Genomic DNA, 26191 nt, shown 5'->3' with positions numbered 1-26191 from the left:
GTAGACTTCCTGATCTTTGATACAATCAGTACACTGTGTGAGTTTGGACAGGAGCAAGTAGTAGGAGAAGAGTTGGATTTATACTATGCCCTTCTCTTGGAGTCTCAGAGCAGTTTACAATCCCCTTTCCTTCCTCTCCCCACAACAGGCACCCTGTGAGGTAGGTGGGGCTGAGATAGAGAACTGCTCTTGAGAGAACTTGTGACTGACCCAAGGTCACCCAGCTGGCTGCACGTGACGGAGGAGTGGAGAATCAAACCCAGTTCTCCAGATTGGAGGCCACCGCTCCTAACCACCATAGTGATCACACTAGCTACAGACTCTGCATCTGCATGTGTGTGTGTGTGGGGGGGGCGGTATTTGTGAATTTCCTTCATTGTGCAGAGGGCTGGACTAAATGACCCTGGAGGTCCCTTCCAAGTCTATGATTCTATGATTCATGCTAGGATGGGTCACTCCTGTATCTTATTATTATTTAGACAATGGCTTTTTTTTTGCAGAAAAAGCCCAGTGGGAACTCATTTGCATATTAGACCACACCCCTGACATCACTATTGTTTCGCGTATTAGGCCACACCCCTGACACCAAGCCAGCCAGAACTGCATTCCTGTGTGTTCCTGGTAAAAAAAGGCCCTGATTTAGACCATTGCAGCAAATGACAGAATGTTCACCTTCTAAAGTCATAAAATCCCAACCTACGTCTTCTAGGTCCTGTAATATTTGTCTCTAGGAACCTGAAGCGGGAATAGAGGCTGTGCGATCAGCTTATGCCGGAGTGCATTTCCCTCCCATCTTCTGGGAAGGTGCCATCATGGCTGAATAGCAGGAGAACTGCTTTGCATGTAGAAGGCTGCAGGCTCAGTCCCCGCCACTCCCAACTCCAAAGTTTAGATAGCGAGAGATGAAAATAAACCTCTGGAGAACCACTGCCACTCTGAGTGGACAAGACAGACCTCAATGGACCGAGGGTCCGATCTGGTAGAAGGTAGTTTCATGAGCTCCCGTGCAGGCACGTTTGTAAATAAAGCAAATATTATGAAGACTCCTTCAGTCGTCCGCCAAAGTTCCCGCTAAGTTGCAAAGTCTTGTGAGCAAAAATTCTACTTTGTGAGTTCCTGGCATTCAAGTGGTGAGCTATTGCATCAATCAGTTGGCTCTGGGGCCGTCCTTACTTGAGCTAAGACAAAAATGTGTGAGTTGGAGGCTAAAAACCAGTAAGCTAGCTCACACTAACTCAGCTTTGAGGGAACGCTGCAAGCAGAACGAAACTTTGCAAACTTGAGGCTTTTCGCTGCTTGGTGGGAGTGGAATTCGAACCCGAAAACAAGGTAAACCTCTCACCCCACCAGATGACATGAACCTACTGCTATCAATACTCAGCCTGGGACAATAAGCGGCAAGCACAAAACTAGAAATACAACTCCGTTGAATGCTTTGTGGGTATCACCGCTGGGTTAAAATTAAGTCTTTAAAAAAAAACACCCTGGCAATTCAATATTCTAAATATTTCTTTTGCTTTCTCTCACACCTCACACACAAGAAAAATTAAATCCTTTAAACCTAACACACACGAAAAGTTAAATGAGAGTCCCCTACATAATGTGGGCACCACATTTTAAGAAGGATATAGACAAGCTGGAACAGGTCCACAGGAGGGCAATGAAGATGGTGAGGGGTCTAGAGACCAAGTCCTATGAGCAAAGGTTGAAGGAGCTGGGGATGTTTAGCCTGGAGAGGAGGCGGCTGAGAGGTGATATGATCACCATCTTCAAGTACTTGAAGGGCTGTCATATAGAGGATGGTGTGGAATTGTTTTCTGTGGCCCCAGAAGGTAGGACCAGAACCAATGGGTTGAAATTAAATCAAAAGAGTTTCCGGCTCAACATTAAGAAGAACTTCCCAAACGTTAGAGCAGTTCCTCAGTGGAACAGGCTTCCTCAGGAGGTGGTGGGCTCTCCTTCCTTGGAGGTTTTTAAAAAGAGGCTAGATGGCAATCTGACAGCAATGAGGATCCTGTGAATTTAGGGGGAGGTATTTGTGAGTTTCCTGCATTGTGCGGGGGGTTGGACAAGAAGACCCTGGAGGTCCCTTCCAATTCTATGATTCTATGATGTCTCCAAAGACTGGGTCTTCACTGTGAGTAGATACGTCAAGCCTACCATGAAATCCACCCCTACTGTTCAGGGTAGGGGGGAGCTGGGAAGAAAAGGGGGTAGAGTAGATAGAACTTAACTTCCAAGAAGTGGGCACTGCAGAACTGCTCCAGGTTTAATGGTTGGAAACCTTTAACAGACCTCAGCAGCTGAGGGCCCCTTCACCGCTTGCTGCCCCAAAGAGGCCAACACGATGCACACAAAGAGCAAAGTTCTTTGCTCGTTACAGCCGCTTTATCAACAGAGGAAGGAAAAGGGGCTGATAGGATTTCAAGCAGCCGCTCTGAGTGAGAGACGGCAGTTAGGAGAGACCCCCCCACCCCAGAGCAAAACAGAGACATACAACTGGAGGGGAAGGAGGTTATCACTCTGAACAGGGGACAGGAAACGTGGCAGGAGGACGGATGTTTTGTGAGTCAGAGACTCTTCTAGGGATTGTTTTTCCCCTTTTCCGGGAATTTTGCAACAAAGCAGATGGATGGACAAACTCAGCAGAAAGTTCTGAGTATGGAGCAGCCACAGAGAAGCCAAAGATGGAAGTGGGTTTCAGACTCCAGCTGTGAGAACACAGAGGGAAAATGGATGCAAGAAGCAGTGAACGTCACAGCCCAAGCTTCACAGAGACTGTTGTTTGCCTTCACTCAGATTCCAACAAAATCCTCAGTAGAGCATAGCCACGGCGTAGACATCATGCTGTTTTCCCCTCAGAGGGAACCTCTTCTCTTCCGCAAAAGGTACAACATGCTTGAAGCAGCCACAACGCCCACTGGCACCTGAAACTACGAGAGAGAAACAAGAAGAACAGTTTTAGGTCTCTAGGGCATCCTTAAACCACCTGGACGCTGATGTTCCCAAAGCAGCATGCAACAGAGAAAAAATAAAAGAAGCTGATGCACCGAAGGCAGTGTGAAATAGCTGAACAAAAAAGGAAAGGAAATGAGAAACTGATGCTCCCGAAGCAGTGTGCAATAGCTAAAGCATAAAACAATGCAGCGGATGCTCTGAAAGCAGCATACAACAGCAGAAAAAGAAAATAAGCTGATGCACCAAAGGCAGTGCAATAGCTAAAAAAGGAAATCAGAAGCTGATGCTCCTGAGTAGTGTGAAATAGCTAAAACTTAAAACAACAAGAAGCTGATGCACCAAAGGCAGTGTGCAATAGCTAAAAAAAGAAGATGAGAAGTCGATGCTCCTGAAGCAATGTGAATAGCTAAAGCATAAAACAATAAAAAGCAGACATTCTGAAAGTAGCATACAAGAGTGAAAAAATAAAATAAGCTGATGCATCAAAGGCATTGTGCAATAGCTTAAAAAAGGGGAATCAGAAGATGATGCTCCTGAAGCAGTGTACAGGAGCTAGCTAAAACATAGAACAATAAGAAGCGGATGCTCTCAAAGCAGTGTACAGGAGCTTTAAAAGGAAATTAGGTGATCCAAAGCCGTGTTAAATAGCTAAAAAAGAAAATAAGAAGAAACATGCTCCCAAGGCAGTGTGAAATAGCTAAAAAAAGACAATAGCAAGAAGCTGATTTCCAAGGTAGTGCAGTGTACAAAATAATTGTTAAGAACCAGAAGAAATATTTTGTTTTAAAAACCATAAGACGGCAGAGCTTGTACCAGCTCACATTTGCACAACAAAACACCTGTTCAGTTTTTTTTACACTGCCTTTCCCCACAAGAAGCTCACAACAGCCTTTCCCGCTCCATCAGAAGGACTGGCTTTTTAAAATATATGTCATTTTACAATATATTTAAAATCCTTCTAGTGTGGTTCTGATATAACAACAAGCCAAAGTTCACCATTTACTCCAAGACCAACGGGGGGGAGGGGGGCCCATCCCCATTCCATGCCCAGTACACAGCTTGGCAATTAAACGCACTTCCATTTTCACAACCAACAACAGCTTGGTTTTTTTGTCCAAACCCTAAACGATGGTTGGCTCTCTTTCCTCCAAGCCAGCAAAATTCGGATCAGTTTCTACTACGAACCATAGAAGCCTTAATTATAGAGTTGCCAAGTACAATTCAAGAAATATCTGGGGACTTTGGGGGTGGAGCCAGGAGACGTTGGGGGTGGAGCCAGGAGCAAGGGTGTGACAAGCATGACTGAACTCCAAAGGAAGTTCTGGCCATCACATTTAAAGGGACAGTACACCTTTTTAAATGCCTTCCTTCCATAGCAAATAATGAAGGATAGGTGCACCTTCTTCTGGAGTTCAAAGAATTGGTCCTATCTTTTTGAAACTTGGAGGGTATTTTTTGGGGAGAGGCACTGAACATTTGGTGCCTCTGCCTCAAAAAAACAGTCCCACCAGAGCCCCAGATACCCGCAGAACAATTCTCCATTATATCATATGGGAATTGATCTCCATAGGGAATAATGCCCAGCAGACATTTCCCTCCCCCCCCTGCTTTCTGATGACCCTGAAGTGGGGGAAGGGCCTCCAAACCGGGGGATCCCCTGCCCCCCACCTGGGAATTGACAACCCTACTTAGCTATCCAATTGCAAGGAGGGGGAGGGAACGTTTGACCCACTGCCAATCAGAGTGGGTGGCACTGAGCTAGACAAGCCAATGACGCAAAGGCAGCTTTTTTTTTACATGTCCATATAAATGACGATGCTTCTGAGCTAGCAGCTCAGTTTAGGCAGAACTTCGTGAAACCTCAGGTTGGTTCAACCAACAATCACTGGCGGGACTGTAAGCTTTTCTGTTGGCCGTTATGGGCTGAAGTCCATCCAACTAGGATGGTTTAAGTTGGTTCAGAAACCCAAGTCAGTCTTACAGATGCCAACATCCTGGGTTCATCTGGGCTTGTTCTCTGGCTGACACGTTCATCTACAGAGATGTCTGGTTAAGTCAAAAGCAGCTGTTGCTGAGGCAAACCAGGATTTGAAGAAGAATCGCAGATTTATACCCCACCCCTTCTTTCTGAATCAGAGACTCAGAGCGGCTTACAATCTCCTATGTCTCCCCCCCCCCCACAACAGACACCCTGTAAGGTGGGTGGGGCTGAGAGGGCTCTCCCAGCAGCTCCCCTTTCAAGGACACCTCTGCCAGACTATGGCTAACCCAAGGCCATTCCAGCAGGTGCAAGTGGAGGAGTGGGGAAGCAAACCTGGTTCTCCCAGATAAGAGTCCGAACATTTAACCTCTACACCAAACTGGCCATTTGGACAATGGCCTGCAAGCTGCATCTTGGATTCCCAAACGAACCAGAGTTGAAATGAAAAGCACAGCTGCCCTGCAACTCTGCTCCAGGATTCAGATGTTCACAGGTGAATTATGAAGCCATGCCTCAGGTGGCACCAGCGAGTACTCACCGTCTGCCCTGCTTAGAATTTTTCAGATAATTCAGGCCTACAGGGAAGAGGGGAAAAAACAAATAGGTTATTACACAAGCAGCTGTGGGCAGGGCAGTGAGCCCAGAAATACAACTTTGGCTTTAAAAGTGGATGCTAATCAGGGCTTTTTTTGTAGCAGGAACTCCTTTGCATATTAGGCCACACCCCCTGATGTAACCTATCCTCCAAGAGCTTAGAGGGCTCTTCGTACAGGGCCTACTGTAAGCTCCAGGAGGATTCACTACATCAGGGGGTGTGGCCTAATATGGGAGGAAGGGAGGGAGGAAGGAAGGAAATAGATGGGGTGGGAGGGAGAGGTGGAAAGAAAGCAACTTTATCTTTACATACATTCCCCAAGCTGCCAGCTAACTTGACTTGAAGTGATTTAAAGAGACAAATGCTTTCTCCAAGCTGGCCAGCAGGGTGGTGGTGGTGGGGGTTTCAAGAGCCACACATATTTATTGCTCCACTGTCTCCACCTCCCACCCTAATTAAATACAAACAAATGGTGACCTGGTGACTGCATACACTTAACTTATTGCTGTTTGGCCTTTGCAGATGCCAAACCATCTTCATTAAGTTGTATGCTAAATTGCTGCTCACCTAGGTAGGGGCATCTGTCTATATATACGTGCAACCAGGGCTTTTTTTGAGCAGGGATGCAGTCCCAGCTGGCTTAGTGCCAGGGGGTGTGGCCTAATATGCAAATGAGTTCCTACTGTGCTTTTTTCTACAAAGAAAGCCCTGTTTGCAACGTTAGTATAGGATGGGGAAAGGGGGGGAGGGAAATCCCTCCTGACTTAAAGTTTGTGGGGAGGGGGAATCTCTGCTGAGCTGAACCTTTTGCCCAGCCACAGTTTTTCCACATGCAGGGGGAGTTTTTAAGATAAATTCAAACATGCTCCTGATATAGCCTGAAGCGCAACAGCCCAGGGTAAGTTTGTATAAACCGGCCTTTCTGTTGCCAGTGATGAATCTTTATCCGTTCTACGGTACACGCCCTTCCCAGTTTTTATGCTTCTTCAAGTGTTACAAAGCAGAACTTCTGAATTTCCCTTCTGGTCAGACAGGCCACACTCCTGATGCAGCGAAAGTTGGCACAGCTGACCACAAAAGGAAATGCCAAAGTTCCACTCGGAACGTTGCCAAGAAGCCCTGCTGTTCACTGGAGTTTCTTATTCCCCTGGCATTTGCGGGGGGACGGGGGGTTGTTGTTGTATTTTTATGTGCAGATGTATGCATCTGCACCTGGAAGTCATGGCAACCTCTGGAGACTGAACCCCTACGGCGGGTGTGGAGGATATTCAGAGAAGTGGCTGAATAAAGCCTGCCCCTGCCCTCCCAACTGCTGGTATTCCAAGGAGGTCTCCCAATCAAGCACTTGCCGGAGAAGAACCTGGAAGTCATGGGGACCTCTGGTGACTGACCCCTACTGGGGGCCTGGAGGATATTCAGGGAGGTGGCTGAATAGAGCCTGCCCCTGCCCTCCCCACTGCTGGTATTCCAAGGAGGTCTCCCATCCAAGTACTTGCCAGAGTTGACCCTGCTTAGCCTTCTGAGATCTGATGAGATCAGGCTTGCCCGGCCTATCCAGGTCAGGGGGCTCCCCTGGCATTTTAAGCAGCCCAACACCTCTCCCAAATTACTCTCCGATCCCCAGAACCAGTTTTGGTCCTTACCGCTGGGCCTCCCGATGGCTCCTGGAAGCAGGCTGGGCCTGCCGCCTTCTCACGTAGGCTTCCACATCCACCGTCTCTTGCACGGCTTGCTCTGCAAAGCATGCAAAGGACACAAAGAGAGGCAGTACAGGTTAAACAGAATGTCTGCTTGCGAACGCCATGTACTTGTGCTGTTTCAGCTCCCTGGAAATGCCATGTGTTTAATGTGCCCATTTGCAAAGATGTGTTGTACCCATCCACTTTAAAATGTAACAGGTACAGCAAGTGGTCCAATTCTGCTTTTGCCGCTATCAGTGATGTGCCCCCCCCTCCAACAGATGCATCAAACCCACACAGAGAACACTTTGACTTGTGAGTGTGGAAGCTGTTTGGAACAATCAACACAAGCCCTCTTTCCGCATTTCTGCTTCCCTTCTTTCCAGTTCAGAATTCTCCAGCAAAAGAGCTTCAAAGGGAGACTCTAGCATGAAAGTGATAAATTAGAATTCATCGAGAAGTTTGATACCAGCTCCCCACCCTCAGCCAAGGATTTTACAAGGGCCTGGGAGTTCTCGGTAGAGTTCCTGACCTCTATGTGAGGCTCAGAGTTCTCCTAGAATTACAACTGATCTCTAGACCACAAAGGTCAGTTCTCCTGGAAGACACAGCAAGCTTCAGAGGATGGATTGTACAGTATCACATGCCTGCTGAGCTGCCTTCCTCCCCCAAACTCTGCCCTTCCCGAGCACCACCCTCAAGCCTCCAGGAACTGCCCACCCACCTCAGAGTTTGCAACTCTATTCCTTGGTCATTGCAGGTATTGCAACTAGGGGGAACTCCTTTGCAAATTAGGCCACACACTCCTGATGTAGCCGATCCTCCAAGAGCTTCCAGGGCTCTTCTTCCAGGGCCTACTGTAAGCTCCAGGAGGACTGGCTATATCAGGGAGGTGTCGCCTAATCTGCAAAGGAGTTCCTGCTACAAAAAAAGCCCTGGTTACTGCTACTGTGGTTGGCATTTGCCTTCACTGCATTTCTGTTTTGACCTTGTACTTCTGGTTTCATGGCTCCTTTGCCTTCTATGTACCGCCTTTTTTCTTAATTTTGTGAACTGTGAGGTTCCTGTACATGCATCTGATGAAATGGGCTTTAGTCTGCAAAATTTTATCCTAGAATAAAAACTTGTTCGTCTTTAGAACAGAATAGGAGTCAAGTGGCACCTTTAAGATCAACTTCGCTTTATTCAGAACGTAAACTTTCGTGTGCTCTAAGCACCCTTCATCAGATGAGGATCCGGTACAGTGAGCAGAGCCACACATAGCTGGTAGGCAATGGCTCAGAATGTAAAATGGTACAGATTTAAGATCCAATGACAGAATAATAAAATTATCTGGTAGGCAGTGGTTTAGAATGTAAAATGGTACAAATATAAGATCCAATGACAGAATAATAAAATTAACAAATTGAGCACAAAATGTGGGTGTCTGTTAATAATAATAATAATAATAAATTTTATTTATACCCTGCCCTCCCCGCCGAGGCAGGCTCAGGGCGGCTTACAGGACATGGTAAAACCATGTTAAAACAATAAAACAAGATTATACAATTCAATACAGATAACAATTAAATATTTAAATAATCTAAAAACAGTCTAAAAATATAATCTAATAGTGCTATTATCTCAGTTATGTTAATGATGGCGTGATGTTTATTCCAAGCTCCATTTTAGAAAGCTAGCCGGAAGAGGGCGGTTTTGCAGGCCCTACGGAATTGGCCAATGACACTATTGTTATAAACCTGGGCCAAAAGGTTTATAACAAATTCCTTCCTTTTGGCCCAGGTTTATAACAATAGTGTCATTAACAGACACTCTCACATTTTGATATATTACTGTTTTATTGCTTTTGCATGCTTATGCTACTTGGATCAAAGGTTTGCTCAATTTGTTAATTTTACTATTCAGTCATTGGATCTTATATTTGTACCATTTTACATTCTAAACCACTGCCTACCAGCTATGTATGGCTCTGCTCACTATGCCGGATTCCTCATCTGATGAAGTGTGCTTAGAGCACATGAATGCTTACGTTCTGAATAAAACTAAGTTGGTCTTAAAGGTGCCACTTGACTCCTATTTTGTTCTACTACTTCAGACCAACACGGCTGCCTACTTGGATTTGTCCATCTTTAGATTCTGGTTTATTTTCACTTGTTTCCCTATACGCATGTGCTTTCTCATCCAAGAACTATAGGGCGTGTTCCTCTCCATAATATATACTTGTAGTCCTAAGTACGGTAAATGTGGGGCAGTGCCTTAGAAAAAGAGAAAGAGGGGGCGCTATCTGGAGACTGAACTGCAAAGTCACCGGGAGATATCAGCAGGGAGGAATTAGTCAGTGGCGGTGCTGGAAACACGAATCAATACATGTTACTCTGCCAAAGATTTTAGGAAAACAGGATTGTAGCTCACCAATTTCATTTACAAGACTCTCGTGACTTTTAGGGCGAGAAGGTTTCTCCTAGAGAGAGAAGCAGAGAAGAAAAAAAGAAAAGATTCAGCGGAGTGCGCACAGCTTCTTCAGTATCACAGAGAAGAGAATGAGCTTTTGAGATTCAGAAGCAGCCTTTTAAAGATGCCTTCTTTAGAAAAAGAGTTTTTAAACTGATAACTTTCCCTTGCATTTTCATCCAGTTTGGGGTGGCACACCAAATCCTGCTGTCCTAACCAGGGGTGGAATTCTAGCAGGAGCTCCTCTGCATATTAGGCCACACCCCTTGCGGAAGCCAATCCTCCAAGAACTTACAATAGGCTCTGTAGTAAGAGCCCTGTAAGCTCTTATAGGATTGGCCACATCAGGGGAGTGTGGCCTAATATGCAAAGGAGCTCCTGCTAGAATTCCACCCCTGGTCCTAACAACCAGCCAGTTAAGTTGTTTGAGGCTGAGAAGCTGATTTGCCCTATGGCCACCCAGTAAGCTTTCTGGCTGAACGGGGGATTTGAACCCAAGTCTCCCCAGCACTATGCCACACTGGTGCACACTCTACATGGGGCTGCCCTTGTCTCAAACCCGGAAGCTTCAACTAGTGCAGAATTCTGTAGCCAGGCTGGAGAGTCAGTTTGGTGTAGTGGTTAAGTGTGTGGACTCTTATCTGGGAGACCGGGTTTGATTCCCCACTCCTCCACTTGCACCTGCTAGAATGGCCTTGGGTCAGCCATAGCTCTGGCAGAGGTTGTCCTTGAAAGGGCAGCTTCTGAGAGATCCTCTCAGCCCCACCCACTTCACAGGGTGTTTGTTGTTGAGGAGGAAGATAAAGGAGATTGTGAGCCGCTCTGAGACTCTGAGTAGAGGGTGGAATATAAATCCAATGTCAATGTCTTAATGGGTCTTCCCCTGTGGGCGCACATAATGCCCCTGTATAAATCGATGGTGCGGTCTCATTTGGAGTACTGTGTGCAGTTCTGGTCGCCGCACCTCAAAAAGGATATTATATCTTTAGAGAAGGTGCAGAGAACCAGAGAGGATTGTGAGGAACTCCAAAGGGATCTGTTGAGGCTGGGTGAGTGGGCGTCAATGTGGCAGATGCGGTTCAATGTGGCCAAGTGCAAAGTAATGCACATTGGGGCTAAGAATCCCAGCTACAAATACAAGTTGATGGGGTGTGAACTGGCAGAGACTGATCAAGAGAGAGATCTTGGGGTCATGATAGATAACTCACTGAAAGTGTCAAGACAGTGTGCGTTTGCAATAAAAAAGGCCAATGCCATGCTGGGAATTATTAGGAAGGGAATTGAAAACAAATCAGCCAGTATCATAATGCCCCTGTATAAATCGATGGTGCGGTCTCATTTGGAGTACTGTGTGCAGTTCTGGTCGCCGCACCTCAAAAAGGATATTATAGCTTTAGAGAAGGTGCAGAGAAGGGCAACTAGAATGATTAAAGGGCTGGAGCACTTTCCCTATGAAGAAAGGTTGAAACGCTTGGGACTCTTTAGCTTGGAGAAACGTCGACTGAGGGGTGACATGATAGAGGTTTACAAGATAATGCATGGAATGGAGAAAGTAGAGAAAGAAGTACTTTTCTCCCTTTCTCACAATACAAGAACTCGTGGGCATTCGATGAAATTGCTGAGCAGACAGGTTAAGACGGATAAAAGGAAGTACTTCTTCACCCAAAGGGTGATTAACATGTGGAATTCACTGCCACAGGAGGTGGTGGCGGCCACAAGTATAGCCACCTTCAAGAGGGGTTTAGATAAAAATATGGAGCACAGGTCCATCAGTGGCTATTAGCCACAGTGTATGTGTGTATATAACATTTTTTGCCACTGTGTGACACAGAGTGTTGGACTTGATGGGCCGTTGGCCTGATCCAACATGGCTTCTCTTATGTTCTTATGTTCTTATTCAGCCCGTGCTGAAAGCGTTGCATTGGTTGCCCATCGCATACCGGGTTCGTTTTAAGGTGCTGATTATTACCTTTAAAGTGAGCCCCATGGCGTAGAGTGTTAAAGCTGCAGTACTGCAGTACTAAGTTCTGCTCATGACGTGAGTTCAATCCCCAGCAGAAGCTGGGTTTTCAGGTAGCCAGCTCGAGGTTGACTCAGCCTTCCATCCTTCCGAGGTCGGTCAAATGAGTCCCAGCTTGCTGGGGGGGAAAGTGTCGATGACTGGGGAAGGCAATGGCAAACCACCTCGTAAAAAGTCTGCCATGAAAACATTGTGAAAGCAGAGTCGGAAACGGCTGGTGCTTCAACAGGGGACCTTTCCTTTCCTTACCTTTAAAGCCCTATATGGCTGGGGACCTGCATACCTTAGGGACCACCTTTTCCTACATGTTCCCTGGAGAGCACTTCGGTCAGGGTCACAAAATCTACTCTCTATCCCTTGCTCCAAGCTGGTGGAACGAGCTCCCTGAGGAGGTCAGGGCCCTGCAAGAGCTCACACAGTTCCTCAAGGTCTGCAAGATGGAGCTCTTCCACCAGGCATTTGCAAATTAAGATCACAGGCTGCAACAGACCCCGAAACAACTGGGCCACCTTGAACATGAACCTAAGATCAATCTCCCTATAGAACATCCAGCTGAAATAACAACTAGAAAATTTATAGACCACTATAGCACCTGAAATGAGCCCCATGGCGCAGAGTGGTAAAGCTGCAGTACTGCAGTCGGAGCCCTCTGCACACAACCTGAGTTCAATCCCAGTGGAAGCTGGTTTCAGGTAGCCGGCTCGAGGTTGACTCAGCCTTCCATCCTTCCGAGGTCGGTCAAATGCTTGCTGGGGGGGAAGTGTAGATGACTGGGGAAGGCAATGGCAAACCACCCCATTCAAAAGTCTGCCGTGAAAATGCTGTGAAAGCAACGTCACCCCAGAGTCGGAAACGACTGGTGCTTGCACAGGGGACTACCTTTATCTTTATAGTACCTGAAACGGTTTTATGCTTTTATGTTTTTTGTACCTTTTCGTATTTTAAATATGGTTTTATGTTCCATGGATGTGTAGTTGGGGAAGGTCTAATTTAAGGAGCCAAAGGACGCATTAAATTGACTAGTGTTAGCTAAGGAGTTAGAGGGGGTGGGTGAGGGACTTAAATTAAATAACCAGTGGGTACTGGTAGTGGTATCGTACTAGTTGGAACAAGATGGTTGTAGAGGGCATAGGTATTGTTATTATCAGTTGATGAGCTGGTGGCCACCATTCGAAGATGATTGGTCTGAGGATTCCGGTACTCCTGGGGAGGGGAAGGTATGACGGTGGGAGCAGGCAGACTTATAAGCGAAGGAGGCCGAGACATGGTAGTGCTCGACCACCTTCCAGCCTGCGTCGCATCCCGACGGTGACAGGTAGTGGGGCCAGGCGAATTTACTCGCCTCCATCACTGGTGTTATGTAATGCCAGGTCCATTAACAATAAGACCGCTGTCCTTCGGGAATTCCTGCTGGAGCGGGATGTGGACCTGGCATGCGTGACCGAGACCTGGGTGCGAGATGGGGAGACCGTGGCTCTCTCCCAGATGACCCCCCCAGGATACTCGGTCTTTCACCAGTACCGGATTAGCGGGCGGGGGGGAGGAGCAGCACTATTCATACGAGAGGCTTACTCCTTTAGGGCTCTCCCGGCCCCGGAGATCCCGGGCATGGAATGTGCTGGCCTGATGTGGGATGTTGGGGAGGGGTTGGCGATCTGGCTGGTGTACCGACCACCTAACGCACCGGCCGGTGCCTTACCATCCCTGGTGGAGGCCGCGGCGGGCTGGGCGTTGGAGTACCCAAGGCTATTGGTCTTGGGTGACTTCAATGTTCACACCGACAACGCAGCCTCCAGTCAGGCGATGGACCTAGTGTCATCCATGGCGACACTAGGACTCTCCCAGGTTGTTACAACGCCCACTCATCAGGCGGGACACATGTTAGACCTGGTCTTCGCAGCGGGAGTATCAGTGAACGATATTGCAACGGAAGCAGTGCCATGGTCGGATCACTATGCCCTCAAGGCTCGTATGGATGTGTCACCCCAAACCTGTTTAGGCGGAGAGCGTATTTTAGCTCTCCCGCGGAGCTTGATGGACCCGGAACGGTTCCTAACGGCCCTGCGGGATACCTGGCCCACTGGCGATTCCCTGGATGATCTGGTAGAGTCCTGGAACGATGGACTCTCCAGAGCCATCGAGGTGATCGCACCTAGGCGCCCTCTGCGTCCCCGCTTGAAGCCATCGCCCTGGTTTAACCGGGAGCTGCGGCAATTAAAGCGGGGACTCAGACGACTGGAGAGGCAATGGCGGCGTACTTGAGACGAAGTGATCTGAACATCTTATAGAGAGAGTTTGAAGGCCTATGAGATGGCAATCAAAACCGCAAAGAAAGTATACTTTGTGGCTAAGATTGCGTCTGCAACTTCGCGCCCAGCACAATTGTTCGATATAATTCGAGGTCTTACAACGCTGCCACAAGGCAGACCAAATTCTATTGAATTGGAAATAGGCTGTGAGGCTTTTGCGAATTTTTTTGCGGACAAGATTGCGTCACTCCACCTCGACCTCCCTGCCAGATTTGAGACAGTTAGCGAAACCGAGGCCCCAAGCCTGTCTTCGGATTGTATTCTGGATGGTTTTAGCCCCCTCAGCCTGGAGGAAGTTGACAGGATCCTCTTATCTGCTCGCCCAACAACTTGTAAATTGGACCCATGCCCCTCCTGGCTTATTAAATCTTGCCAGAGGGACCTTAGATATCCTGTACAGGATATCATAAATAGATCCCTGATGGAAGGGCACTTTCCAACGCCGCTTAAAGAGGCGGTGGTCCATCCCCTCCTAAAAAAAACATCTTTAGACCCGACCCAATTGGCACACTACCGGCCGGTCTCAAATTTGCCCTTTTTGGGCAAACTTATTGAGAGGGCAGTGGCGATGCAGTTACAGACTTTCCTGGAGGACGCTTCCGTCCTTAACCCACTTCAGTCCGGCTTTCGCCCGGGCCATGGGATGGAGACGGTGTTGGTTGCCCTGGTAGATGACCTTCAACGGCATCTGGATCGGGGTGGCTCGGCAATGCTGATGTTGTTGGACCTATTGGCTGCGTTCGATACGGTTGACCATCGGTTAATGACTTGCCGCCTTGCCGACGCGGGGATTCAGGGGTTGGCCTTACAGTGGCTTTCCTCTTTCCTTGAAGGTCGGGGACAAAGGGTCACAATTGGGGGGGAGCTATCCCGGAGACGCACACTCGATTGTGGTGTGCCTCAAGGGGCGGTTCTCTCCCCGATGTTATTCAACGTCTATATGCGTCCCCTTGCCCAGATTGCCCGAAGGTATGGGCTGGGGTGTCACCAGTATGCTGATGACACCCAGCTCTATCTGCTTATGGACGGCCGACCGGTCTGCGCCCCTGAAAATCTGGATCGGGCATTATAGGCCGTGGCTGAGTGGCTCAGACTGAGTGGACTGAGGCTAAATCCGGCGAAGACAAAGGTCCTTTGCTTGGGTCGTCGGGGACCGGGGGGGGGGGGAATCCCCCTGCCAGCTTTTGACGGTGCGCCGTTGATAGTGGTGGACAGGGTCAAGAGCCTAGGGGTACTATTGGAACCTTCCTTAAAGATGGAGGCTCAAATAGCAGCCACTGCCAAGTCCGCGTTTTTTCATCTTAGGCGGGCAAGGCAGTTGGCTCCCTTCCTGGATCGCGACGATCTCGCAACAGTGATCCATGCTACGGTCACCTCGAGGTTGGACTACTGCAATGCCCTCTACATGGGGCTGCCCCTGTGCCGAACTCGGAAATTGCAGCTGGTGCAGAATGCCGCGGCCCAGCTGTTATTGGGGCTCCCAAGATGGGGGCACATTCAGCCGGGTCTTCGGGCTCTGCACTGGCTGCCAATAATATACCGAGTCCGGTACAAGGTGCTGGTTATTACCTTTAAAGTCCTATATGGCCTAGGACCTGCCTACCTGAAGGACCATCTCTCCCCACATGTTCCCCAGAGAGTACTGAGATCGGGAACCCAAAATCTTCTCGTTATCCCTGGGCCAAAAGAAGCTCGCCTAAAATCTACTAGGGACAGGGCCTTCTCTGTTATGGTGGAACCAGCTGCCAGAAGAGGTGAGGGCCCTGCGGGACCTTATTCAGTTCCGCAGGGCCTGTAAGACAACCCTCTTCCGGCTAGCTTACACCTAACTGACATAGGAAATTAAATGTAGCTCTATCAGATCCTTGCTATGTATACTGCTGCAATGCTTAATGTTTTTAAGGTTTTAAATGTTTTGAATGTTTTAAATGTTTATATATTTAAATACCAATTTAATTTTATGTTGACTTATCTGTTGTAAGCTTATCTGGTTTATCTGTTGCAAGCCGCCCTGAGCCACCCTGGTGGGAAGGGTGGGATATAAATCATAAATAAATACATAAAAAATAAATAACATAAAAAAGTAAGCCACCCTGAGCCTGCTTTCGCAGGGAGGGCGGGATATAAATTGAATAAAATAAAATAAAGAAATAAAATAAATCATTCCCCTTTCTCACGTTATTGGCACAATATGGGATCTGTTGCAATGCTGATCCTTCCTGAACTCTTTGAGAACAACGTGTTCAGGCAACTAGCAGAAAAAGGAGGGGAATCCTGTCAGAGGCTGGGGTTTCTCTAGTCATTTTCCAAAAACCCCAAGCTCCAAGAATACAGAGCATCATTGCCCCAGACACAAAGTTCCTCCATACCCTGTGGCTGGTTGTTAGGAGAGCCAGTTTGGTGTCACAGTTAAGTGCGCGGACTCTCATCTCAGAGAACCGGGTTTGATTCCCCACTCCCTCCACTTGCAGCTGCTGGAATGGCCTTGGGTCAGCTATAACTCTCATAGGAGTTGTCCTTGAAAGGGCAGCTTCTGGGACAGCTCTCGCAGACCCACCCACCTTACAGGGTGTCTGTTATGGGGGGAGAAGATATAGGAGATTGTAAACTGCTCTGAGTCTCTGATTCAGAGAGAAGACGGGGTATAAATCTGCAGTATTCTTCTAACAGCCACTGATGGACCTCTGCTCCATATGCTTATCCAATCTCCTCTTGAAGCTGTCTATGCTTGTAGCCGCCACCACCTCCTGTGGCAGTGAATTCCATGTGTTCAGCACCCTTTGGGTGAAGGATGCTTAATCCTAGCCCTTTCTCATTTTTCTTTTCAAACAGACATGATCTCTGGCTGTTTTTCCACCTGTATCCAGGGCTTGTGGGAAGAGGGTTAAGGGACCACCTCCCCCTTCACACTTTCCCTCCTGATCACAGCCTGCTGAGGCAGCTTGTCATTAAAACAAAATTAACCGTCAGAAAGCTGTTACTCCCATCTCCTGCACAGGGCAGGGTGAGATTTCCAAGCAGCTGACACTTGTCAACCAAAGGCAGTAAAAAAATTGACCAGAAGATGTAATGGAGCTGCAGCAAAAACATAGAAAACCAACATTCAAAGACACCGGTAACCAGAAAGTAAAACTTGTTGAAAATGTCATATCAAATCCAGAGCAGCTCAGAGGAGCAAAACAACTTTGGTTTCCAGTGCTGGTTTTGCTGACCCATCGCAAACTACAGGCTGGCAATTTAGACATCACACCAATGTTTCTAGGGCTTTTTTTGTAGCAGGAGCATCTTTGCATATTAGGCCACACAGCCCTGATGTAGCCAATCCTCCAAGAGCTTACGGGGCTTTTCTTGCAGTTCCTACTGTAAGCTCCAGGAGGATTGGCTACATCAGGGCTGTGTGGCCTAATATGCAAAGGAGTTCCTGCTACAAAAAAAGCCCTGCACCAAACTATAGCAAACTTCCATCAACCCAAGTTTGATGTGATGATATCTGCCTGTTGAACCATTGCCTCATCCTATTTTAGAGGGGTGGCAGACGGATATCAAAACTCTGGGCAATACTGGGTGGGAAAAGAGAGGAAAAATACAGACAGATGGTAAATCACTTCTTCCAGAAGCCCCTTGGGAGCCAAACGCATAGCAACAGCATTAGCTCAATCTATTTTGATCCAAAGGCCTTACATTTGCGGAGCACCATGCTGAACACAGCCAATCAGATCACAACAAGGAAGCCCAACATTCCAAGAAAGGACTGGGTGTAATTCTATGCTGCATGAACTAAACTGCACCCCACCCCTTCCTGGTCTTTCACATTTTGCATCCCTGGAGAAATAGTGGATTTAAGATGCCTTCGCTGTCGTCCTGATCTCTAGGAATGAGTAGGCACAAGGGGAGGGCTGCCAATCCCCAGGTGGGTTATTAAACACATAGAGCCAAAAGCTGTGTATGGCAGACTTCAAATACTTATATTACAACATTTATTCACATTCAATCCTTTACCAACATGCTTGTGTCCTTATAAGTTGTTTCAGAAGCTTTCACAGTCCATGTCATTAAAAAAAATAATCCAATCCTGGATGCTAAATACGATGAGAGGTACCAACTCCTGCTGTCCAGTAAAGCTTCTATTTGCAGGAAGTACCGTACGTTCAAATTCCTTCAGGCGGCAGTCCGCTGTCCACCCGGTGCAGAACAGGGCTGAATCAGGATTAAAGGCCTAGTGATAAGACACTTTCCTGGCTTTTAGTCCAGTGGAAGACCAGGCAACCACATATAGCACGGATAAGGGGATAGTGCTTTTAGTAGGAGAATACCATTATTCTTTTAAGAGTGTAATCCTAAACAGAGTTATAACTCCGTCTAAGCCGTGGAGTTTTATGAGCAAAAATTCTACTTTGTGAGTGACTGGCATGAAAGTTGTGAGCTTCTGCATAAATTAGTCTGCTCTGGGGCCATCCTTCCTGAGCTAAGATGAAAATGTGTGAGCTGGAGGTGAAAAAACTGAGCTAGCTCACGCTAACTCAGCTTAGAGGGAAAGTTGGTTATCACCTTTCTATGTCCATTGAAGTCAGTGAGCTTTGAAGGATTGTAGCTTTGCTCAGGACTGTACTTTGAATAAGCAAAAAAAAATTCGATCGACTGATCAAAAGTGAAGTATTTTAACCGCCACAAAACTGGGCTTCGATTGTCAACAGGTTATATTTTTATGCTAGATACAAAACCAGGTTGGAATTTTTTTTTGAGGGGGGGGAAGGGGTTACATATTAAAAACTAATTGTTACACTGCTTAAGAATGTTAGATAAGCAGGGCTTTTATGGTAGAAAAAGCCAAGCGGGAACGCATTTGCATTTTAGGCCGCACCCCCTGACATTCCTGCTTGAAAAAAGCCCTGTAGATAAGGATCCTATAAGGATGGGTAGTTTTGGAGGGGAGCCGTGTGGGTCTACAGCAGAAGAATTAGATTTGAGGCCAGGAGTACCTAAGAGGAGGAGGAGGAGGAGAGTTGGATTTATACGCCATCCTTCACTCAGTGCAATGCACTATAAAGCTGTGCTGCGATAAGATATAAAGCAGGGGTGTCAAACTCATTTGTTATGAGGGTTGGATCTGACCTAAATGAGATCTTGTTGGGCAGGGCCGGGTCATGTCAGACCGGGCCATGTGTGTACCTATTTAAGATTAGGTAGCAGAGATATGATGAGCCCTGTGGCGCAGAGTGGTAAAGCTGCAGTACTGCAGTTGGAGCCCTCTGCTCACAACCTGAGTTCGATCCCAGCGGAAGCTGAGTTCAGGTAGCTGGCTCGAGGTTGACTCAGCCTTCCATCCTTCCGAGGTCGGTCAAATGAGTACTCAGCTTGCTGGGGGAAAAGTGTAGATGACTGGGGAAGGCAATGGCAAACCACCACATAAAAAGTCTGCCGTGAAAACATTGTGAAAGCAACGTCACCCCAGAGTCGAAAATGACTGGTGCTTGCACAGGGGACTACCTTTACCCTTTTTTTTTAAAGCAGAGATATAAACTTCTTAAAAGACACAAACACGACTAAAAATAAAAAAAAAACACCTTAAAATAAAACATGCTTAAAACATTAGCACTTGTTGGTCTTAAAAAGCTGCTTTCTTTGTATTTCTCCCATGGGATCCAGAGAACTGAGCAAAGGAAGCTCTGGTTCTTTCCCTCTCTCCTCAATGGACCAGGAGGGGGGGGGGAAGCCTCGACCAATGGAGAAAATCGTGGTTTTGCTCTGTAGCTCCTGTGTGATTGAGCAAGCCTGGCAAAGCAAGCTGAGATGCGGAAGGAAGCAAGAGAGCGGGAGAAGGAAGCAGATGACAGCCAGTTGCTCGGGAGCCTGATAGGAGCCCTCTGGGGGCCTGATTCATCCTCCAGACTGTATGTTTGACACCCCTGATATAAAGAGTCAATTTGATGGTATATTTATCCAACTGTGAACCCAAATCCATCCAAAAACTATCTGTATTTTATGTTCCATCTTATCCATTTTTATATGCACATAAAGGACTAATTATGTGATTGAATTGCCTTCCCTTCCCCTCCCTGCAACAGGCCCCCTGTGAGGTAGGTGGGGCAGAGAGAACTCTGGGAGGACTGAGACTGGCTCAAGGTCACACAGTTGGCTGCATTTCAGGGCACAGGCTTTGGAAAGCTGGGAATGGGAACCTTGGCTCTCAAATGCTTCTACCTTGAAAATCTGGTTGGTCTCTAAGGTTCTCCTGGATTCGAATCCAGCTCTATAAATATGGGGACTTCATTACACGGTTCTTCTCTGTGGATTGTGTCATGGGGCACCAGAGACAGACTACAGTTAACAAAACTACAGGGAAAATGAAGCAAACCAGGAATATTGCAGTTTTTAAAAATCCAAATCACATTAAGATCAAGAGGAGAAAGGCCAACTCTTCCTGTTGTGAGACACCGAAAATTATTCCAGGTGGCCAAGAGGGGAAGGTTTGCTACCTGGCCAGGTTTGCCCCTCACTTGGGACAGGGCTCGGGTGGCAAGCTGGTTAAATAATGACACTCTAGTGAATTTTGTAAAAGGCACGCTTCCCTCTAGACAGCAGCTTTCTTGGCTTCTGGGAATATTTGAGATTACTGATCATGGTCAAACAAGAGGTAGCCAAACAACAGTGTTTTTTACCACTGCCCTGCTCCCATCCCTCTATAACAGGGTTGGCCAAACTGTGGCTCAGGAGCCACATGTGGCTCTTCCAAACATATTGTGTGGCTCTTAAAGCCCCCACAGCCCTGTCAGCCAGCTTGGAGAAGGCATTTCTCTCTTTAAATCACTTCTCCAAACCAGGCTAGCCAGTGGTTTGGAGGATGCATTTAAAGTTACTTTCTTTTCACCTCTCCTTCCTCCATCTATTTTCCTTCCTTCTTCCCTTCATTGTCTTGCGGCTCTCAAACATCTGACATTTAATTTATGTGGCTCTTAAGTGAAGCAAATTTGGCCACCCTGCTCTAGTAGAAAAGGTGGCCAAACTTGCTTAATGTAAGAGCTGCATAGAATGTCAGATGCTTGAGAGCTGCAAGACATGAACAGCAAATGTAGGTAGATGGATGGAAGGAAGGAAGGAAGGAAGGAAGGAAGGAAGGAAGGAAGGAAGGAAGGAAGGAAGGAAGGAAGGAAGGAAGGAAGGAAGGAAGGAAGGAAGGAGTAAAGATGGGGGAGGGAGAGGCAGAAAGAAAGCAACTTTATTCTCCAAGCAACATATTCTCCAAGCTGCCGGCTGGCTTGGCTCAAAGAAGCAATTTAAAGAGACAAATGCCTTCCCCAAGCTGGCTGATAGGGTTGTGGGAACTTTGAGAGCCACACGATATGTGTGAAAGAGCCACATGTGGCCCCTGAGCTGCAGTTTGGCCACCCCTGGTCTATAAGAACCAGGGTGTGGCAGGCGCGTCCCAACTTTTGCTGGAAATCGTCAAGGGGCCAGGGTCCGCCCCCCCCCCCCCCCCCGCCACATCCTAGCAGCCGGTCCAGCAACAGATTTTTTTTTTAAGTAGGATTTCCAACCACTGAGCAAAAATTTCAAAAACAAAAGCCATGTCATGACAACCCTGAACAAAACAATGCCAAATCATTTAGATTATGCAACACTCTTTAAGCACGTGTGATTTAAAATAAATAAATAAAGCGGTGGCCTGGGACAAATACAGAGAGACTCCAGCCCTTGATTTTTAAGGCCTTTTTGTAAGCACTCTGTTTAGGGCGCTGAGCAAAAATTTCCCCCCAAAGATAAAGCGATGGGAGTATATGTCCAAGCCGCTACCCAAAATGGAGAACTCTAACGTTTGTTTCTCAAACAAGGAGAGGAAAATTCACATTCCGTCTTTGCTGTTTCTCCTTAGCCGAGGATTTTGTTTTGGCAAACATTCCCCCTTTCCCACCCCCCCACCCCCCCATGCCCCACAGAGTCATCATCCGGCAAGTGAGGTAATGGTTAGGAGAAATATCATATCATTAAGGGTTGCCAGGCCCAAAAGTAGAAATAGCTGGTGACACAGAGAGAGTCACGGAAGCCTGGAAAACTCCCAGAGAACTCCACCCACTCGAGCCAACAGCTCTGCTGGCCAGGGCATCTTAACGGCATTAGGGGCCCCAGGCAAAGCAGTGTACTGGGCCCCTACAACAACCACTCACAGGAATAAAAAGGTAAGTGGTTATTAGTACTGCATCATACACAGATTAGTATGGGGCCTCTATGCTCGTGGGACCCACAGGCAAGTGCCCATCAGGCCCATGCATTAAGACAGCCCTGCTGCTGGCTCATATACTTAGTGGGAAATATGGTGCTTGCCAGGGCTTTTTTGGTAGAAAAAGCTCAGCAGGAACTCATTTGCATACTAGGCCACACACCCCTGACACCACCATTGTTCCACATAGGGCTTTTTTGGTAGAAAAAGCCTAACAGGGATTCATTTGCATATTAGACCACACACCCTGACACCAAGCCAGCCGGAACTGCGTTCCTGCTGAACAAAAAAGCCCTGGTGCTTGCCTTCCAGCTGGCAGCCATGTTCCTCGTGTTCAGGCCTCAGATTCAGCAGGAGCTCACAGGAGCACAGCGCCTGAACCTTTCTGAGGGTTCCCCCTCCTCCTCCCCACCTACCTTGTCCACTGAATAGTAGGTGCAGCTGCATAACAATCCCGGGATGAGCTCCACCACCTATTTTCTACAAAGTGACCTCTGCTTGTGTTACCTTTAACTGGTTAAAAAAAGAGACATTGTGTTCAAGAGTGTTCAAAGCAGAGGTTGTGTCGTAGAAAAAGAGGTGCCGGAGCTCATTAGCACAACTCATCTGCATCACTCATTTGCATATCACACCCCTGACATCACCGGAAGGTGGCCTCAACTATATCAGCTCAGCTTCTTGAATGATGATTGTCATAATTAAAACTTACTCCCATCATACTGTTTTGGTTATTTCCTCATTTTTTTTGTGGGGAAAAATATTAGAAAGTTTTAGTTCTTAAGAGTTCAGCAAAATTCTCCCAGGGGGGTTTGAACAATGGAGTCCAGAAGCAAGTATTGGGGGGGGGGGGGTTTAAGAAAGAAAGCACAATAAAATCTAGAGGTTCTGGAGCTGGGAACTCCTGCCCAAAATGAGGCCTGCTTCAAAGGCAGATCAATATTATCATCTCCACATTTCACACTGGGGGAGGGGGAGAAAGGGTTAAGGTAAGACTTTTCCCTAAGGATACCTAAAGAGGATGCCAACTGTGAGATGTAAACTCAGGGCCTCTCAATTGCAAGTTCAACCCCCTAGCTTCCAGTGGTTAAACACACACACACAATTGCACAGACATTTTACAATGGAGAATGCACCCCACCCCAACTAAAAGAAAAAAAAAACACCCTTTGTTACCTTCATGTTTGAGGGGAGACGAATGGGGTACCATAAAGGAATCTCAGTTAACTCCCCACAATTAGAAAAGATCCTCTGACACACTTATCTCCTATTTTGACATATTTATTGCTGCAAATGTTGTTCCCTATGAAGAAAGAACTCTTTAGCTTAGAGAAATGTCGACCGAGGGGTGACATGATAGAAGTTTACAAGATTATGCACGGGATAGAGAAGGTAGAGAAAGAAGCCCTTTTCTCCCTTTCTCACAATACAAGAACTCGCGGGCACTCTATGAAATTGCTGAGCAGTCGGATTACAATGGATAAAAGGAAGTACTTCTTCACCCAAAGGGTGATTAACATGTGGAATTCACTGCCACAGGAGGTGGTAGCGACTACAAAAATTGCCAGTTTCAAGAGGGGATTGGATCAACATATGGAGCAGAGGTCCATCAGTGGCTATTAGCCACAGTGTATTGTTGGAACTCTCTGTCTGGGGCAGTGATGCCCTGTATTCTTGGTGCTTGGGAGGGGCAACAGTGTGAGGACTTCTGGTGTTCTGGCCCCACTGGTGGACCTCCTGATGGCACCTGGGTTTTTTGGCCACTGTGTGGCACAGAGTGTCGGACTGGATGGGTAGGGCTGCCAAGCCCCCTGTCTGGATGGGGAATCCCCTGCCTGGGAGGTTCACAACCCGCCGGCCCACATTTTCCAAGCTAAAAGCCACCCAGAAGTGACATCATCGAAGTGGTACCATAGAGTTTTAACCTCCCAAATGGCTAGAGCATCTGAGAAAACCATAGAGTTTTCCCAGAAACACCTAGAGCGGCCCCTGTGCGCACCACCATTTTGATGACGTCACTTCCAGGTGACGTCATTTTGTAGTCCTCTGCCAGGACTTGAAAAGGACTTGGCAACCCTATGGATGGGCCATTGGCCTGATCCAACATGGCTTCTCTTACGTTATATGCCAACTTGCTTTTCAACACCGTCTTCAAATTTGAATGGTTTTCTTCCATTGCATTTTGTAGGAAGAAGTGCGCCTGCACACGAAAGCTCATACCTTGACTAGCACTTCATTGGTCTTAAAGGTGCCCCTGGACTGACTTTATTCTATTAGAACCACAAGTAGCAGAGCCAGGCATTGTTTCATTGAAACCCTAATATTACTTGATTTAAACACAGAATAGTTTTTGTTTTGGCATGCAAAAGTAATTTTCTTAATGGGTTCAGCTGTATCACTCTAAGAGACACAACTCCAGATTAGGTTGTCTCACTTTCTACCGTGACCAAGAACGTCAGTTCATCTTACATTCCAGGGAAATGATGCCCTTTCTTCAAATAGCATTCTGACAGAGGTTTTGATGCAAATCTAGGCCGCTAATGCAGATGATTTGCCAATTTGTCACAAAAAAAACCTTTTAAGCAAAGGTAAGCAGCAATCCCAAGCAATTCTACTCAAAAGGAACTCCCATTTTATTCAAAAGATGATACTCCTGGGGAAGTGTTTTTAGGATTGCACTGTTCAATCCTGTGCTCCTAAAATAAATCTTACTTTTGTTGAATCAGTATTATGGGGCAGAGCTTGTGAAGAATTTTTTGCAGTGTTGGGCAGAATACGACAGCTTTCTATAATAGGTTGGAATCCCTTCAGCTTGTGGGAAGATCTAGTGCCAAGAGAAAGAGGTCCCTATTTTTAGATCTCCCAGGGGCTGCCCATCCGATAGGGCAATCTTTCCTAACGCAGCTGCATTTCACTGTTCCCAGACCATTCCCAGGGCAGGTAGAGGTTGTTTTTCAACACATACAGGGGAGCATTCCAACACATGCTTCTCCCTGAGTGCCATACCACACACTTGTTTCCAATGTGATACTAGACTCCAAGGTGATGTGTCTAAAGCAGGGGGGGGCAAACTGTGGCTAGGGAGCCACACATGGCTCTTTCACACAGATTGTGTGGTTCTTGAAGCCCCCACCACCCCATCAACCAGCCAGCAGATTGAAGAATACATTTAAAGTTAAAGTTGGTTTCTTGCCACCTCTCTCCCCATCTATCTTCCTTCCTTCCTTCCTTCCTTCCTTCCTTCCTTCCTTCCTTCCTTCCTTCCTTCCTTCCTTCCTTCCTTCCTTCCTTCCCTCCTTCCCCCCTCCCTCCCTCCCTTCCCTTCCTTCCCTTCCTTCCTTCCTTCCTTCCTTCCTTCCTTCCTTCCTTCCTTCCTTCCTTCCTTCCTTCCTTCCTTCCTTCCTTCCTTCCCTCCTTCCTTCCCTCCCTCCCTCCCTTCCTTCCTTCCTTCCTTCCTTCCCTCCCTCCCTCCCCTTCAGTTTTCAAACATCTGACGTTTATTCTATGCAGTTCTCACATTAAGCAAATTTGGCCAGCCCTGGTCTAAAGTCACTTTCCTGTGGTTCAAACCAGACTTGGTAGAAAACCTCATCCAATAGGTTCCCACGGGAATAAACCTACCCTCCTCATTTTGCCAGTTAGCCAAACAAAAGAACCACTCAGCTGGGAGACAGAGGAGCCATGGCCTTGTGGCAGGTGGGCATTAGGGAACAAATGGGGTGCTCATCAAGAACAGAAAGTTCCATCCCCTCCCACACAAGATGTGTGCTTTTGAAAGATCAGTGCTTACAGTGCTGGTCTCTTGCGCTGGGTTCTCCACACTCAGGTTTTTGGTAGAAAAGGCCCAGCAGGACCTAATTCACATGTTAGGTCACACCCCCTGACATCACCATTGTTTCACAAAGGGCTTTTTTGTAGAAAAAGCTGAGCAGGAACTTATTTGCATATTAGGCCACACCCTCTGACACCAAGCCAGCTGGAACTGT

General features: G+C 47.2%; 1 long non-coding RNA gene across 1 annotated transcript; it reads right to left on the bottom strand.

The window, feature by feature from the left end:
• Positions 1–2807: 2807 nt before the first annotated feature.
• On the bottom strand, positions 2808–9676 carry LOC132588543 (uncharacterized). The gene is made up of 4 exons (XR_009556511.1): positions 9626–9676; positions 7178–7268; positions 5478–5514; positions 2808–2933 (listed from the first exon to the last, which is right to left on the bottom strand). It is a non-coding gene; the product is annotated as an uncharacterized LOC132588543 (long non-coding RNA).
• Between the last annotated feature and the right edge of the window lie 16515 nt (positions 9677–26191).

Source organism: Heteronotia binoei, chromosome 20 (genome assembly GCF_032191835.1).
Source record: "Heteronotia binoei isolate CCM8104 ecotype False Entrance Well chromosome 20, APGP_CSIRO_Hbin_v1, whole genome shotgun sequence".
Taxonomy (NCBI): domain Eukaryota; kingdom Metazoa; phylum Chordata; class Lepidosauria; order Squamata; family Gekkonidae; genus Heteronotia; species Heteronotia binoei.
Note: the sequence above shows the minus strand (reverse complement) of the source record. Positions and strands in the feature narration are given on the sequence as shown.